Source organism: Anabrus simplex, chromosome 5, assembly GCF_040414725.1.
Source record: "Anabrus simplex isolate iqAnaSimp1 chromosome 5, ASM4041472v1, whole genome shotgun sequence".
NCBI classification, from domain to species: domain Eukaryota; kingdom Metazoa; phylum Arthropoda; class Insecta; order Orthoptera; family Tettigoniidae; genus Anabrus; species Anabrus simplex.
Genome location: NC_090269.1, coordinates 127,123,915 through 127,143,529, shown reverse-complemented (window position 1 = coordinate 127,143,529; position 19,615 = coordinate 127,123,915).

Sequence of the window (19,615 nt, the reverse complement as noted above, 5' to 3'; positions counted from 1 at the left end):
GCGAAAGAGCTGGCCTTGCAACAGTATGTCCTCTTCTATTTCACTTGTCGGGAAACGTCTAATTAAGGTGTTGTGAAAAGTGGGCTGAAGACCCATCATGTTGTAAGCACATGTCTTGACGAACTTGTATTCTACAATAAACGGTTTTGGCGAATAATGTACGGCTGAGCAGCTTCCAGAGAGGGATTCCCCAAAATTGATACTGAACCCTTGGTCCATAAAAGTCATGAGTTCAATACATATACACTTCTCCAGCATTCTGACAGGAAGGATGCTGAGGTGGGGGTGGTGTTTGAGTAAGAACATTCGAAACATGACTACTGTAGTGCGTCGGGATGTGATGACAGTTGCTACTCACATTGCTAGTCATGTTGCAATAGCAATTTCTAGCTCATTGAGGAAATAATTATACTTCTACTCATCATTATGGTACCGCTAGTGGTTTACGTGGTTTCTCTGTAACAGGATAAGCGATCTCATTTGAGGATCCAACCAGCCTCTGGGCTGATGACTTGACAGGCAGACAGACAGACAGACAGACAGACAGACAGACAGACAGCGACACCTGAGACGGGCAAGAGCTAGGTCTGGCAAGGAAGGCGGTCATGGTGTTAACTGAGGTAAAGCCCAGTGTGGCCTGATCCAAAGATAACCGAGCTCGATAGCTGCAGTCACTGCGGCCAGTACCCAGTAATCGGGAGATAGTGGGTTCGAATCCCACTGTCGACAGCCCTGAAGATAGTTTTCCGTGGTTTCCCATTTTCACACCAGGAAAATGCTGGGACTGTACCTTAATTAAGGCCACGGCCACTTCCTTCCCATTTCTAGGCATTTCCTATTACATCGTCGCCATAAGACCTATCTGTGTCAGTGCGACGTAAAGCAAAATAGCAAAATAAATATCCAAAGATAATATTTCATAAGACTCAGAATTTTCTGAAGCCATTTATAAGTATATAATAATATTAATCTCGTTACAGTACTTAAAATTAAAGATGTTGATATGAAAGCCACCGGGCGAGTTGGCCGTGCGGTTAGGAGCGCGCAGATATGAGCTTGCATCAGGGAGATAGTGGGTTCGAACCCCACTGTCGGCAGCCCTGAAGATGATTTTCCGTGGTTTCCCATTTTCACAACAGGCAAATGCTGGGGCTGTACCTCAAATAAGGCCACTGCCGCTTCCTTCCCGTTCGTAAGCCTTTCCTATCCCATCGTCGCAATAAGACCTATCTGTATCGATGCGACGTAAAGCAAATAGGAACAAAAAAAAAGAAGAAAGCGAAGCTTTTCAGTGTCGCCATAGTTAGAGCTTTCAAGTGTTTCAATTTGTCGAACACAAGATGTAAATTTATTAACCCCTGGTACATACCTGACTGTTTTTCGTCTAGGTATGTTTGAGTGCTTTATACATTTGTATTTGTGTCCGACAGATTTACAAAGTCGCAGGTTCAAACCAAATAGTCATATAATCGAAAGAGAGATCTATAATTTTCATTGTCGCCTCTCCCATCGTTCATCAACAGACGTGGTCAGCGTTAGGTTATGACGTCATGTAAGGTCAGGCATGCGCTCTTAGCAGCACATCTCAGCGGTTTAGATGGCCTTTCAGGCGCCGGCAGTGGCGCTGGCCGACGAAATGTCCAATTTCCAATACTGGTGTCAGAACAGACGAAGGGATCTGCTCTTCTAATACACTTTCAGGAAACTTGGGATTAAAATGTTGCCGGGAAGCGTGTGAAAAGTGGACCGAAGATCAGCCTTTTTGAACTTACATGCATTGAAGAACCTGCAATCTGCTTCGAGTTTAAAAACCTATATCTTCCGAGAACCCATTTAGAATGACATTTTCCATCTGACTGATACTTAAGGCTGCCTCCATGCGGGAGAATCCTACCACTGCCTCGTTAATGAACAGATTTTAAAGCAATATATTTTTTGCATAATACCAAGAGCAGCACCAGGAAACTTAAACACATCTATTGTATACAAGCACAATGGATCATTCCACATGGTTATTTTATCTATGACATGAGGAAGGAGGGTAATTCGGAAAATTTACAGGTAATTTCGTATTCTTTTGAATATTTCTTAAAATCGGAAGATTTGTCGAAATTTTGGAGGAACTGCCAACAATGCTATAGCCTCAACCATTGCTTGGTGTAAATATATGAAGTATTGCGGGCGAATTTCAGGGCTACCGTGCACAGGAATACTCACTACCTCCCGAATGAAAGCTAAGTGCTACGTAAATCGTACCGTGTAGCTCAGTCGCCCATCACAATTTATTCTGTGTAATTGTTTTGTCAACAGAAATTTGTATGGCATTATTTAAGACATTTTAACGAAAATCACGTTTCTTCGGGGAGCCTTCTTGATCTTGAATGACAGCGTCATCAACAGTCGTATAGCGCAAGCGTGTGCTCCACCGTGATCATAGTCACTGTACACCCTTGCTATGTGTAACTTGAGATTGTGGCAAAGTAATGCTTCTCATGGCTGGGGTCAGCTGAAGATTTGCACCACGAAGTTAACGACACAAAATGTCAGATGCGATGTTAACTAACAACCTTGCAGGCTGTGATATGAAGTACTGATGGATGGCCGTGTGTGTGACATATTATCAAAGAGGAACGTTAGAATACCAATGGTCGATGTAATCTTGCAGCCTGTGATGTAAAATACTGATGGATGGCCGTGTGAGAGACATATTATCAAAGAGGAACGTTAGAATACCAATGGTCGATGTAATCTTGCAGGCTGTGATGTAAAATACTGATGGATGGCCGTGTGAGTGACATATTATCAAAAAAGGGACGTTAGAATACCAATGGTCGACGTGATCTCGCAGCCTGTGATGTAAAATACTGCTGGACGGCCGTGTGAGTGACATATTATCAAAGAGGAACGTTAGAATACCAATGGTCGATGTAATCTTGCAGGCTGTGATGTAAAATACTGCTGGACGGCCGTGTGAGTGACATATTATCAAAGAGGAACGTTAGAATACCAATGGTCGATGTAATCTTGCAGGCTGTGATGTAAAATACTGGTGGATGTCCGTGTGAGAGACATATTATCAAAGAGGAACGTTAGAATACCAATGGTCGATGTAATCTTGCGGGCTGTGATGTAAAATACTGGTGGATGGCCGTGTGAGTGACATATTATCAAAAAGAGACGTTAGAATACCAATGGTCGATGTAATCTTGCGGGCTGTGATGTAAAATACTGGTGGATGGCCGTGTGAGAGACATATTATCAAAAAGAGACGTTAGAATACCAATGGTCGATGTAATCTTGCGGGCTGTGATGTAAAATACTGGTGGACGGCCGTGTGAGTGACATATTATCAAAGAGGAACGTTAAGGCCTTGGCACACAGAATGCGGGCTGCGATCACGGGCAGGACGTCGTGAAACCCAGTGCGGTCTGCGATCCGGAGATGTCACACACAATGCGGCATACTAAAGCGTGCGGACAGCTAGAAAGGCTACTTGCGTTTTGTCAGAAGAAGAGAAACATATTCAAATATGTGGTCTTCTTAAAGAAGAGGAAATATTAGCATTATTTGTCCTTATGAGAAAGAATAAGAAGCGGAAATGGATTCACGAAGTAAATTTTCAACGAGAGCAATTAGGCGAATATCACAGATTATGTCGAGAATTAGAGAGTTTTGAAGATAGATTTTTTACTTACTTTAGAATGTCTCGTGAGTGTTTCGAAATGTTATACTATCTACTGGAACGACTATAAAGAAATTCACAACAAACTGGAGGAGGCCTATTCCTGCAAGAGAAAGGCTGGCAATTTGTTTAAGGTAAGTTATTTAAAATGATTAGAATATACCTTATGAACAAAATTTATTATGAATTGTTAATGATAAAAATTACAAATATTTTGTCTCATGTCATAAAATGGAATGTTTAGATTGGCAAGCTAACAAAGCTGACGTCAAGTAATAGGGTTTGCAGTTTATTGCTGAGCAAAAAAATTAGCTCCACCTTCGTATATGTCTCTTGTATTTAGATTTCCGATCATTGCTGATGTAGGAGGATCAGTTTCCTGCGGTTAAAATTGTTCCGTACAAACAGGTTGTTCTGTAGCCGCAGAAGTGCTCTGACCATTGGAGAACCTACCAATCGTTGAACTGGTATCTCTGCTGCTCCTGCTGCTGTAATCACGATAGAATCTTTCATCTGGGCCGAATGAACTCTAACATGAAGTACTTGAAGAATATGAATAATGTTCATCGATTTCTTCCAGTTCAGCCTTACCAAATAGCTCAGCTAACTGTGTTTTCAGTTTAACCTGCCTCCTCGGCGAAAAACGTTTAAATGTTGCAGCGTAGCTCATGAAAAGATTATCTATTTCATCAGGTTGACGTTTTGAGGAGTTTTTCGAATCAAAATAATTTAGTAGTTGTTTGACGTCATCACTCTGCTCTTTAGAATTTTTCTTCCTGTTTGGGGATTGCGACGTTTGTGTGGAGAGTGATTGTTGTTCCTCAGTCACAGGAACATTACTCCCTGAAGAGGCTGCACTATTCGTTTGGGGAACTTCCATAGCCCCGATTTCTGATGTTGGGTTTTGGGATGGAACATTCGATTTTGCTGAAGGCCTTACTAATGAATCATCCAGGAACTGCAGGTGGCTGCTCCATGACCATTTTTTATATTTAGGATATGCAGCAGAACCAGTACTTCCTTTATCCAGCTTTTTATATTTGATGTAGCAGTCTCTCAGATTTCTCCACTTGTTTTTTACGGAATCTCCTGAAACAATGGAAAAGTGGATAACATTGCAATAGGCTAATTCATTTTTCGTCACATTTGTAAAGTTGTATTTCCAAAATAAATAAACTACCTCAGTCGCAAGTTCGGGGACCCTCAAACCCGCATTGAAGTTCTTGGGTTTTTGTTTTATCAATTTATTGCATGTTTTGTTTTCATTTAATTTGGTGGAGAGCAGACAAGACCCTACTTAAAACTTTTACTATTTAATCATTGATTGACTTCCGTCGTTTCCTGACGATTTATCTTATATTTTGCCACTTTTGATACAGAGCTTTTTGTTTCAGGTATTTGGCAACCGGCGATTCCTACCGTTTTCCTTTCGAATTGGGCGTTCAACTGTCTCAACAATTATAAAGGAAGTCTTCAAAGAAATTTGGAATGTACTTCAGCCCTTATACCTACCTACGCCAACCGCCGAAACGTGGAAACGAGCTGAGACCGGATTTCGAGAAATGTGGAACTTTCCGAATTGTGTAGGGAGCATCGACGGGAAACCATGTAAAAAGAAAATGTCCACCCAACAGAGGTTCAAATTACTTCTGCTATAAACAATATTTTTCCATAGTTCTTCTGGCTATAGTCGACCCCTTATACAAATTCCTAGTAGTGGATATTGGCACCTACGGGAGGCTGAGTGACCATGGTATTTTTGAAAACTCGTCCTTTTACAGTGATTTCCTTGTTGGAAAAACAATTCTGCTTGCAAAGCCTCTACCAGGGATGAACTTGCCAGTCGCTCACGTATTAGTTGGAGATGAAGGGTTTGCATTACACACATTCTAATTGCTCCCCTTTCCCAAGACTGCTGCTCACAACGACCCACATAAAAAACAATTCAACCGACGACTTTCTAGGGCTCGACGAGTTGTGGAAAACGGTTTTGGTATATTAGTTCAAAAATGGTGTATCTTTCACAGACCTACAGAAACTGACATCGACACAGCGGTGCTCATTGTCCTAGGCTGTTGTCGTCTACATAATTACATTATTATAACTAAGACTTGGGACGTAACCGCTGAAGTAGAAAATCAAGAGGAAAACGGACAACCACATGCTTTACTTCTCAAACACCAAGTAGCCGTAGAGCAAACAACGCTGCCCTGGAAGTTCGTCAATACTTTATGAATTATTTCATCAATAACTGAAAGACACTTGAACTATTGTAAGCAATAATGAAAGGAACAATATTTTTTTAAAATGATTTGACCAAAGGGTTCGCTTTTAGATAACCTGACAAAACATTGCACCTCTATCCAGTCTAAATTAAGATGTACTTATAGTTAAAATAATTACATTATTAGTAGAACAATTTACATACTATGATAATTAAACAAGTTGTTGTGAAAATTTAAAGTTGAAAATATAATAAATTTTTCATTGCACTTACCGTCTGAGTTCAATGCACGTCCTATCTCCCTCCATTTTTCTGTCTTCTTGTCGGCGTTTTTGTACTCAACATGTCCCCGCTCATATAAAAATGGGTATTTTTTCACCTCTTCGATAAGTCCTTCCTTGTCCATTTCAAGAAAGAACGCAATACACTATGCGGGCAACAGACTCGAAACACAACAGATCGCAGCCCGTTACGTCCTGGATGAGATCGTTGTCGCAGACCGGAGTGTGTGTGACGGAGATGATACAATATTACGAAACTCTGTTTGGCGTCCAGCCCGCTGCGGGCAGAGTCAAGGCCGCACTAGATAGACAGGCCACAAGGCTCGGACCGTGACGTCACGCGAGTGGCTGGCGTTCAGCATGGTAGTATACGGCCCGCTCTCACTGTCTCCATGATATTATTAATTTATTGAACCTTAACGATATAACTGAACACGCCTTCAATTGGGGTTTTATTTAGGCTTGTGCACTACACGAGTTTTATGCGGGGGGAAAACTAGTGGAACAGTTTATGTACATTTATTTACGTACAATTAAGCTGACATCTGTCTTTTGTAACGGAACTTGGTTTCATGCAAAAGATTAAAACCCATAATACGTATAAAAATAGTTTTAATGTTACTATGCAAATACATGATAGCAATTCACAACAGTAGTCTGGAACCTTTCTTAGAAATTAGGCTTCAACTTAAAACTTATCTAACAATTCTTAAGGTTTCAGTTTATCAATTTTCCTTTTCTTTGCCGATTTATGGCTATCCTTACTTGAGGATTTCTTCTTCTTAGCCACGAGTTTGTCTGGGATAACTTTTCTATAGTTATTCAATAATATATTACAAAAGATGTATATACATTTGTCAACGTAATCTTTAAAACTACACTTCTACAATCACTGCATGTTTCAAACATGACGTTTTCATTTTCCAGAACTTTGTTCACAAGCAAAATCACAATGTTTCTTTGAGAATCACCATGTAAAATCCTTGATTCAAATTTATCTTTTATAAGTACACTAAATAATTTAAACTGTGTGATCAAAATGTTAACAATAACATCTGATGGATATTTCAAAGCTCCCCTGTCAATTATATTGAAATAAAACTTGTCCTCCGGCTTTAACACATCTGACGTTACATTATCATTATTTAACAATAAAACATCTTGACAATGTATACATGTACAATTTTTCATAATTATTTTACAAATATATCCTCCAATATAAACTAGACCTAACAAAATGTTTTCAGATACAATAACATCATTTAACTCAACTACCACATTTTCAAAATATGAAATGTCTGTTGGTTTGAAGCTTTTACAATCTGAGCTCTTGCAATCCACATACTTAATTAAATATCACTAATAGGGATGGCTGCATGTTTAGCAAAGTATGCATTTATTACCGTCAGGGCTTTCAATTTTCGTTCTGACTCAAGGACTTGCTTCACTGAAATATGGTAGCAGGCACCACTCATTTCCCTGTACTGCCCAAATCTTGCTTCCAATTCGTCAGTTTGAAATTTCCCTAACAATACATACTTGAATCCTAAACTTGTTTTCAAGAAATTTATTAACTCTTAAATAGTTTTTGTAGTGTGAACTAAGGCTGTTTGAGTTTCATTAGTAAGTTTTCCATGACGACTCTCTGTTTACTGTGTAATCTCCACTTGAACAGACAGATTATCCCATCTAATTAACCATGTTAATAACTTGCACAGAAATAAAACATTGTCTTCATGAATTGAAAATTTTGCGTTACAATTAGGGTCGTTAAATCTGTCGCCTTTGAAAGCATGCTTAACATTAACAGTCTTCCACCACTGAAGAATTATTTCTAAGAATACACCTGTGCTTTTAAAACCATCTCCATTTTTTATTTTATCAAAGTGTTTTAAAGCGGCGACATTTTTTCTCATCGAAGAGCTTAGAACAAAGGTTTACATTTTGTCGCTCTAAAGAAGTTGGGTACAACACTTTTTGGTTCAGGGCAGGAGCAAGCTTAACTGCATCATTCTCTTCTCCTTTGTGAAGCTGTTTAAGGTAACCAACACTAGCAAAACATTTTTTGTCTGACTCAGGGTTGTAAAAGTCAGGAAACACGAAAGTTTGTAAGTTATCGGCTTGATTAAGCCAGTTATTTCTTAAGCTTTTAAATAAATGAACAGTATCAAACATTACAAAAATCTTTTGTGTTTCGTCAAATGGATTTTGAAAAGTGGTTTGTAAATTGCTTTTGCACAGCTTTTCAAACATTTTTCTATTAACACTGTTATTATCAGAAATTATGCATACTACCTTATAACCTATATCTGTTAATACTTTAACGACTTGCAAAGTTAGTTCTTCTAAGAAATGTGACGTTAGGTTCTTACATGGAAACAAACCAAAAACGTCTTTAATTTTTGTTGATGATGATTGATGATTGTTGTTTAAAGGGGCCTAACATCTAGGTCATCGGCCCCCTTTTAATTTTTTTTTTTTAAGAATGGATGACAACATAAAGGTTTGTACAGTTGTAGCTAATGTTGCGTCATTTTCTCCACTTTTACTACTAAAAGCAACTCCCTCTACCTTTCCTCCTTTATAGTTAAGCTCATGTTTTACATAGACTTCATCCAAGAGCAAGTTACAAAATTGTTCATTTAACAATTTTACTTTCTTTTTCAAGTAATTCCAATGTGAATGATCTATACCCGAATTTCCCGTGCCTAGTTTTGAGGTAAAAGACTCCAAATACACAGGGTTAGGCATTGTAAGGAACGTTGACTGTCTTATCTTCTTATACGCCCCAGGAAATGCGAAAAATATTGAAGCGAACCATGTTATTAGTATACAGGAGTAAGACACTTTCTATGCAAAGGCTAAATTTAACTGTTCCTTGCAAAATTCTAATTTATCAGTAATGATACAGTCATCAACTTCACTTTCAATTTCATCGATTATTTTGTTCACAGTTTCTATTATGTCGTGGACAGTCACATTTGAGTCACAAGCAAGACTAAACAGGAAGTTTCAGATCCTTTCTAAATTTTACCATTTTAATATCTTGCCCCCGTTACCTAATGGACGTATATCAGGGTTATCATTCATGAAAATATCATGTTTTATGGCTTTAACATCAAGAGCCTCGTTTAATGTTAAAGAAGTATCAATTTGGGAATATTTTCCTCAGTCATATAAATTTTGAAAATACATAGACTTTGGCTGTCAAAATTGACAAAAAATTTGTCAAAATCTAATTTGCATTTAGTAACGTCATCGAAGTCCTTGATCCTGTCATCTTTTTCCTCAGCTTTCTTTCTTTCTTCTTCCCGTTTTTCAATTTCTTCTTGTCTTTCAATAGGAGTTTTCCTCGGTCTTGAAAGATTTTTAGACAGATAGGCAGGCACATTTTCAAGCTTAGTAGGAATAGCGTCGTTTGAGAGTTTTAAATGGTTACGTTTTACTGTTAAAATGGACCCATCAGGTCTTTTAACAGAATCCTCCCTAATTATTAAACGTTCGTCGAAGTGTTTTATGCACACAACTGAGCTTGCTGAAGGGACAAATTCTGTTCGATGGATGGCTAAGATCCACTTTTATTTCCGAACCAAGTCAGCAGGAAATTTAAACACAGAAATATTGGGCTCTTTTAAACTATAGTTGCTTCTGCAACCAGGTACACAACACGACGTGGGCGTAATTCACAATATTCACACAAGTTTAAGTCATTCAACACCATTGATAGCCTTACTGCTGCGAGGTTCATATCAGCCTAGAAGTCACTGGCGAAAAATGAGGCGGATGGCTATTCGTGTGACGTAGCGCCGGAAGTGGAGGGGGAGCCTTATGGCCTGTATATCTAGTTGGCCTTGGCAGAGTTCGCAGAACGTGGTCGCAGCCCGCATTCTGTGTGCCAAGGCCTTTAGAGTATCGATGGTCGATGTAATCTTGCAGGCTGTGATGTAAAATACTGATGGATGGCCAAGTGAGGGATATATTATCAAAAAGGGACGTTAGAGTACCGAAGGTCGATGTAATCTTGCAGACTTTGCTGTGAAGTATTGATGGATGGCCGCTAGCAAAGAGGCCTTATCTCATCGTACTCTAGGGAAGTGATTATCTCATTCATAGGCCCTGTGTCGTTTCCCCCCTTTCGATTCACTGAATTTTACACTTGACGACTCCGAAACAATTCGTTAGATGCAAATAAATTAATCGTTACCTGTTTATGTTTTTTTTAAATATCTATAATTAGTTCATTTTTCCGAAGGAAATTTGATACCACTTTTTATAAATCACACGTTTCGTTGATCTATTTCTCAATTAATAACTGTCCGTTAATCGCAGTAATAGCATATGTACGCCGCTGTGGCGTAGTGGTTAGTGTGATTAGCTGCCACCCCCGGAGGTCCGGGTTCGATTCCCGGCTCTTTCACGAAATTAGAAAAAATAGTGGTACGAGGGCTGGAAAAGGGTCCACTCAGCCTCGGGAGGTCAAATGAGTGGAGATGGGTTCGATTACCACCTTCGCCATTCTGGAAGTGGATTTCCGTGGTTTCCCACTTCTCCTGCAGGCAAATGCCGGAATGGTACCTTACTTATGGCCACGGCTGCTTCCTTCCCTCTTACTTGTCTATCCCTTCCAATCTTCCCATTCCCCCACATGGCCTCTATTCAGCATAACAGGTGAGGCCGCCTGGGCGAGGTACTGGTCATTCACCCCAGTTGTATCCCCCGACGCAATGTCTCATTCTCCAGGACACTGCCCTTGAGGCGGTAGAGGTGGGATCCCTCGCTGAGTCCGAGGGAAAAACCGACCGTGGAGGGTAAACTGTTTAAGAAGAAGAAGAAGACGAAGTAATAGCATATAATTTTCACTCTTACTCTCCAAGTTTCGACACCATATAATGGTGACTGCTTCTACTATCCTTCATGAATAGTACGAATAAATAAATCGAACATTTTATTTCATAGCGGCTTTAATATATGAAATAACGAAGAGATAGTAAATTCATTAAAGTATGAAGGCTTTCACGGCCGGTGTCAATATAATAAAATTCTTCCGGGCTGTTATGCCGTGAGAGGAGTGGACCACGGCATAACAGCCCGGAAGAATTTTATTATATAGATAGTAAATTGCCCTTAAACACGAAACCTGATTCATCCTAGTTGTGTTCTAGTTTTACCCTCCCATTATCAAACCTTTTAGGAGTTTGCTCTATCAGGGAGCAGAAATATCCATTATTATAATTTCCAATACGCAAATAGTTATTTTAAAACAAATTGTTTATTCAGTGATTGTAGATTAATTGGCATAATTCTGTTTGATATATGAATAATACAAATGAAATAACGCAAACACAAATGCAGTGATACCAACCAGACAAATAATTTGAAAATATGGAACATCCAAGTTTCGTTATAATACGCATGTAAGGTAAAGTTTGTCATGCAATTCAAGCTGTCAACCGTCATATTTTAAATGCACATTCAATGAAAATAAATGTGATTTAAGTAAGCCTGAATAAGTTACAATCAAAGTGTAACCGGAGTATCAGTTTTTTATCTACTTGCTATGGCATAAGAACGTCGTATACTGTAAAGACAAAGGAATAAAGAAAGAAAAACAGTGAAATGAGCGAAACAAAAATAAATGGAAATAGAAATAAAACTAGACTGCAAGTAAATTATGAAAACTTTGTAAAAAATGAACCTTTAATGTACAACATTTTCTGCGGTAATTTTTTAAAGGATAACTGGATAATTTCTACAAACTGACATAAAGTAAGAACAAAGACAAAAATGGAAAAGAGAGTTATACATTTCTCTAAGAAAGAAATATTTCGAGATTCTCTTGACAAGTTAAGCTGTTGTACAAAGGAAGATAGTAGCGAACAGGCATGTCACGTTATGGAAATATGGGTAAAGCAATCGTGCAAAAAGTCAGAATTATAGTCGGGTAGAACACGACGGGAATTGAATAAAGAGCAATGTATATGTGAGGATGTCAATGAGAATGGTGATGATATTGATGATGATGATGAGCAGGAAGTGATGACCATAAGGAAGAAATTTGACAATGTATGTACTAATTATTCATGCATTTTGATTGGTTCCTCAGGAGCGCAGATTATTATTATTATTATTATTATTATTATTATTATTATTATTATTATTATTATTATTATTATTATTATTATTATTATTATTGTGAAACACATGATCTCAGCTACCTCTGGCCGGCATTTTGACTCGACGCTATTTAAGCTACCTGCTAGTCGAATTTCACGTTCTTTCCGTGGTTTCCCATTTTCACACCAAGCAAATGCTGGGGCTGTACCTTAATTAAGGCCACGGCCGCTCCCTTCCCACTCCTAGCCCTTCCCTGTCCAATCGTCGCCATAAGAGCTATCTGTGTCTCGGTGCGGCGTAAAGGAACTAGCAAAAAAAAAAAAAATTCACGTTCCCTTTTTCATCACTAGGTTGTAAAGTAGTCAGAAATCTGTTGGGAGAGCCATGCATTTAAATCAATGTTATCTGGTAAAGACGAAATCCGCCAGTAGAGATCTTTTACTTGCCGATATCGTGCGAAATGCCCTGTTATGTCCAGCGATAATGTGACTCTTACATCCTACCTCTAATCCACATAGTTACGGTACTGTATATGATCAGTGCAGTTCTAAATATTTCAGAATTATTTCTATACGGATACAGAGACAGTCTACAAGTACATACTGTATATTTGGAAAATTTATGACATAGACTATAAATTAGGTAAGAACAATTCTAACCATAGAAATGTGCTTACTATTTGTTGTAACTTAGGTTAATCGTAATTTGATTCAGTGATATCCCCTGGAGTGAAGAGGCGAAGTGGCTTTTCACGTAAGTTTTGGCATTAAAGTCGCATATCCATCTTGTCATATAACGTATACTAAAAAGAAAGGGGTTATAAAGATGACAACATAGACTTGAATAATTACAATAGTTTCAATTTCAAACTTAAATACATATTCAGTGCATTCAAGTCTGGCTCCGTGGCTATATGGTCAGCGTGCTTGCCTTTGGTCACAAGGGTCCGCGTTTCGATTCCCGGCAGGGGCGGGAATTTTAACCATAATTGGTCAATTCCACTGGCACGGGGGCTAGGTGTATGTGTCGTCTTCATCATCAATTCATCACTTCATCCTCATCACGAAGCGCAGGTCGCCTACGGGGGTCAAATCGAAAGGCCTGCATCTGGCGAGCCGAACTTGTCCTCGGATACTCCCGGCACTAAAAGCCATACGCCATTTCATTTCAGTCCATTCAAGGCGTCAACCGCCACTGATTTCAACTCCTGTTATCTTGGTGATAATCTAACGTCAAACTTACCCAACTACCATGTTTATAGAATTAGACTCTGGTCACAGTGCGTCTCTGCTTCTTATACGTTCAGAAATACGTGCTTTTGTACTTCGCCTCCTCTGAAACCTGATGTGTGGGTCCGAATTGGCATATAGAGTCGGAGATGATTAATGAGGCTGTATGTCTCCGTGGACAGGACATCACAGCTGGAAAACACATTATCGTCGCCATTAATTTAAAAAAATCAATAACAAAGTAGAACTCCACATGACCATTTAACTGAGCAACTAATGGCTAAATGAATCTCATAACTATAAAATACAAGTACAGATTCACTCTACAATCGTATCCTTGACACTACACATATTACCATCGATATATGAGTCTCTGCTGACTTATATAAGTCAAAATACGGCCATATTCGCAAACATTTGCCATACAACATACAAAGCTAAATATATCGCCAGTCATATTTCAATGAAAACAAGTGGAGAGGGATCAGTCGTATAACTTTCAGTCAAGGGATGATCGAACACAGCCTCTATGGTTATTCAACGGCCATGTCACCCATCATTCATACAAGGGAATAGATTTACTTTTGAGAAAATGAATTCGATTTATTGCCGCGAAATTACAATGCAATGTCCTTATTGCTATGATACTCCGTTGTTGAGAAACAAACAAGGCATGTCCAACTAACGAAATACACTTCCTTACAACCCCTCGTAGGCAGGGGAATTTGAATATAGCCACGGTATCCCCAGTTTACCCGCCTCCGTAGTGTAATGATTAGCTCTATTAGCTGCTGTCCTCGGAGGCCTGAGTTCGATTCCCGGTACTGCCAGTGATTTAAACATGGCTGGGGTGCTGGTATGTGATCAGAATGGTACATGCAGCTCACCTCCATTGGGGGTGTGTCTAAAAAGAGCAGCACCAACTCGGGACGAGGACACGAATTTTCTTTATCCTCTGTTTGTCGTAAGGGACAACTAAAAGCGGGAAACATCCAGGAGCTCTGAACTCCTGAATGAGAGTTGGCGATCACGGGTTCTCTAGCAGAGTCTGGCCTGGCGTAATGATAACAGGCTAATCCGATATTCCTTGGGCAATTATTTTTCTCCTTCGACCCTAATGGTTTGAAAGGACTAGTTAGTCATCCTTCCTGACCCTTGCCTTGCCTTTCCTGCTACCCTCATTCTTCGAAAATTGAGACCTCTTCCATTTTTCTCTGATTAGCGTCAACAGAGGATGGTTGCCCAGTTGTTCTTCCTCTTAAAATAGTAATTGTCGCCGCTACCAACAATCTAGACAGAAAAAGTGTTCCACTGAAGAATATGTCCTCCAGTACAAGCACAATCAAGAAAACAGAACATATTAAAGTAGAAATATAATGAGAGTCCGCCTCTATGGCGTAGTGATTAATGTGATTAACTGCCACCCCGGAAAGGCCGGGTTCGATTCCCGGCTCTGCCACGTAATTTGAAATGTGGTACGAGGGCTGGAACGTGGTCAACTCAGTCTCGGGAGCTTAACTGAGTAGAGGGGGAATTCGATTCCCACCTCAGCCATCCTCGAAATATTTATCCGTGGTTTCTCACTTCTCCTCCAGGCGAATTCCGGGGTGGCATCTAACTTAAGGCCACGGCGCTTCCATCCCTTCCAATCTTTTGAACTCCCATAAGGATCCTGTTCATCATAGCAGTAGGGACCCCGCCTGGGTGAGGTACTTGTCCTCCTCCCCATTTGTATTTCCCCGAACCATAGTCTCACGTCCCAGGACACTGCCCTTGAGCCGGGAGAGGTGGAATCCATCGCTGAGTCCCAGGGAATAACCAACCCTGGAGGGTAAACGGATCAAGAAAGAAAGAAGAAAAGAAAGAAAGAAAGAAAGAAAGAAAGAAAGAAAGAAAGAAAGAAAGAAAGAAGAAAGATATATAGCGAGAGAAAATCTGTGATCCAGACTGCACGTAAAACGCCAGATCCCGTGACTACGATCAGGATATCAACAACTATGTGAAAGAGTACACGCTGCAGCACATTGCAAGCAAACCAACGAAGCTTTACTTCGGATGAAGTCCAGTGTTATAAAAATGTTATAATTAAGTTTTAAAAAAGAAAAGGTTTCGTTTCCTATATGCTATGAAAACTTATAAGTATTAGTAGAAAGATGAACATCGTGTTCATGTTTTTAAAGTAGAATATATTTATAACTTTGGACCCGTAGTTGGGTGGATGATAGATAAAAAAACAGAAGTTTTATCATAACAGATTCTAAACAACAGGTGAAACAGCAGAGTTCAATATCCCATTGTAACGAGGGAAGACCATTGCATCTACTGTAGCAACAAAGTTTGACCTTTGTATAACTTCATCAGGTGATGCAATAGCTCCGCCATTTTAGTATAGTAAAAGCGTCGTGCCGCGCGTCTTACAGTTAGTGGACTGAGATATAGTAGCACGTCATGTAAGATGTCATTTGATTCGTCTCAGTGGATTCTTCACAGATGTGGCAAAAATAAAATAAAATACTTGTTACAACTGCGACGCAAAAAATGTCAACAATTTATTTCGTAAAACGTAACTGACGTACGGGATAGGAAAGGGCTAAGGGTGAGAAAACCGTGACATAAGCTTATAATTTGACATTGTGATTTTAGTCACAGAACCTGCAATTTTACGTGGAATATGAATCACAAGGATGTGATTTTCATTTTTAAAACATGGGAAAATTAGCCGGGATTCGAGCCCCAACTGCCTTGATGAGAAGTCAAGAAGCCAGTGGCTTAAAATCCCACAGTTGAACTACACGCCGATTACTAAATTTCTGGAAATATTCATGCACTTGTTGCATTCTGATAGTAGTTTAAATACTCTCACCGAGCGAGTGGCTGTGCGGTTTGGGTCACCTACCTGTCAGCTTGCATTCCTAAGTTAGTGTGATTGAACTTCACTGTCTACTCTGAAGATGGTTTTCCGTGGTTTCCCACTTAAACACCAGGTACATTTTGGGAATGTATCTTAGTTAATTAAGGCCGCGGCTGATTCCTTCCCACTCCTAGGCCTTTCCTATCTCACAATCGCCATCAGACCTGTCTGTGATGGTGCGACGTAAATTGTAACACGAAGTGAGTTAGCTACGAAGTACATCCGAATTAATCCAAGTCTCACTATCGGCCTCAAGTTCCACCGTTTCATATTTTCACCCCAGGCAAATGGCGCTGCTGTAATTTAAATAAGATTACGGCCACCACCTTGCCGCTCAAGACCCCTTGTTTTCTTTGACCACCGAAAACTGCATATGTTAGTGCGATGTTACACAGGTAACCGAAGGAACTGCCTCATTTGAAATCGTATTCCTCTGGCCGGATGGATAGCACAGTTGGTTAAACGACCTAATAATGTACTCTAATTTTGGGGGCAGAAATTAATTACAGGTACTTGGCCTATACTTACAGATTGCTTAAATGCGAAGTTAGTTAATTTTTTAAATAAATACTATCGTATGATAAATATCCCGCTCAGTAGATTGATGACGACCTCCGTAGTGTAACAGTTACCGTTATTAGCAGCCATCCTCGCGGACCCGGTTTTGATTCCCGGTACAATTAGAAATTATGCAAGTAATCGAGCTCTCCTCTATTAGCAGTGTGCCTGAAAAGAGCTGCACAGTGTCAGGACGAGGGCCGGAATTTGTGTTTTTCATAGATTAAGGTGACACTTCGGAGATAAAAAGTACCGTAGATATTTTGGTCTTTTTGGCAAAATTATTTTATGACTGAAAATTAAAGGATTGATTTTCTTTCTTCTTGTCACGAAGTTATTCCGCTGAATTCAAACAGATTCGTTTGCCAATTCTAATTGTTTAATTAAATCTCATTTTTCCCCATAATATTCTGCCAAATGTAACGAAATTTGTATGGTATATGCTATACAGCTATATTAAGAAACCTGCGCCTGGAATTTTTGATTTAAGCAATTTTTCATATAGTAGGGAAAGTCCAAAATTTTAGAATGTAAGAATTACAAACACATTCGTACGATATATCTCCTTATATAAATTGTGTACAGAAAAATCCATACCTAGTGCTTTTAAAAGAAGTATTATCTAACTAATTACGAATTTACATTAACATGTTAATTAAATTTCATGAAAAAATGTAATTAAAAATTTCAAAAATTGTGAAAAACTATTAATTAATTGTTTATGAAATAAATGTTCGTGATATTTCTACTTTTATGTAGGTGAAATCAATCAATCAATCAATCAATCAATCAATCAATCAATCAATCAATCAATCAATCAATCAATCAATCAATCAATCAATCAATCAATCTCTACTGATCTGCATTTAGGGCAGTCGCCCAGGTACCAGATTCCCTATCTGTTGTTATCCTAGCCATTTCTTAAACGATAGCAAAGAAATTGGAAATTTATTGAACATCTCCCTCGGTAAGTTATTCCAATCCCTCACTCCCCTTTTTATAAACGAATATTTTCCCCAAATTGTCCTCTTGAATTCCAACTTCAATTTGTGATCTTTCCTACTTTTAAAGACACCACTCAAACTTATTCGTCTACTGAATTCATTCCACGCCATCTCTCCCCTGACAGCTCGGAACATACCACTTAGTCGAGCAACTCGTCTCCTTTCTCCCAAGTCTTCCCAGTCCAAACTTTGTAACATTTTTGTAACGCTACTCTTTTGTCATGTTCATGTTTGTGGGTTACTGTAGTCACGTCCTAGTTCGTGAACCATGGACAACGGCTGAGTGGCCTAGTAAGTGGTCCTGAGAGTCGGGATACCAGTTGCTATGGAATGGGAGTGGGTATCTCGGACATATTCTGATTCGTGGCCCTCCTTGTGCTCAGGCGGCTAGGACTATACAATTCACCGGTGGTCCATAACCCGTTAGAGGAGAGATCCTCACTTGGACTATGTGCTAGTAGGGTAGCATCCTGCCTCATGAATTTGCCGAGCTCAGAACATTTTAAGCAAGCCTCGGACCTATGAGAGTAATGGAGTCCCACTCCCATTGGACAGGCGAGGGACTCCTTGGAAACAACTTGGCGAACGAAATGGTAATCGATGGGGAGCTATCAATATTAATGGGGCTTATGGAAGAAAGAAAGTAGAACTGGCTGAGTCAGCAAAGAGGATGCATCTGGATGTGCTAGGAGTAAGTGATATTCGGGTAAGGGGAGATAATGAGGAAGAGATAGGAGATTATAAGGTGTACTTGACGGGTGTTAGAAAGGGAAGGGCAGAGTCTGGAGTAGGGCTCTTTATCAGGAATACCATTGCACGCAACATAGTTTCTGTTAGGCAAGTAAATGAGCGAATGATGTGGGTAGATTTGTCAGTGGGAGGAATTAGGACAAGAATTGTGTCCGTGTATTCACCATGTGAGGGTGCAGATGAGGATGAAGTTGACAAGTTTTATGAAGCATTGAGTGACATCGTTGTCAGGGTCAACAGCAAGGATAGAATAGTGCTAATTGTCGATTTCAATGCGAGAGTTGGAAATAGAACTGAAGGATATGAAAGGGTGATTGGTAAGTGTGGGGAAGATATGGAAGCTAATGGGAATGGGAAGCGTTTGCTGGACTTCTGTGCTAGTATGGGTTTAGCAGTTACGAATACATTCTTCAAGCATAAGGCTATTCACCGCTACACATGGGAGGCTAGGGGTACCAGATCCACAATAGACTATATCTTAACAGACTTTGAATTCAGGAAATCTGTTAGGAATATTCGAGTTTTCCGCGGATTTTTCGATGATACAGACCACTATCTGATCTGTAGTGAACTAAGTATCTCTAGGCCTAGGGTAGAGACAGTGAAATCTGTCTGCAAACGATTAAGGGTAGAAAATCTCCAGGACGAGGAAATTAGACAGATGTACATGGATATGATTAGTGAGAAGTTTCGAACAGTAGACAGTAAGCAGGTTCAGGATATATAAAGTGAATGGGTGGTATACAGGAATGCTGTAGTAGAAACAGCAAGGGAATGCCTAGGAACAACTGTGTGTAATGATGGGAAAAGGCGAACATCTTGGTGGAATGATGAAGTGAGAGCAGCCTGTAAACGTAAAAAG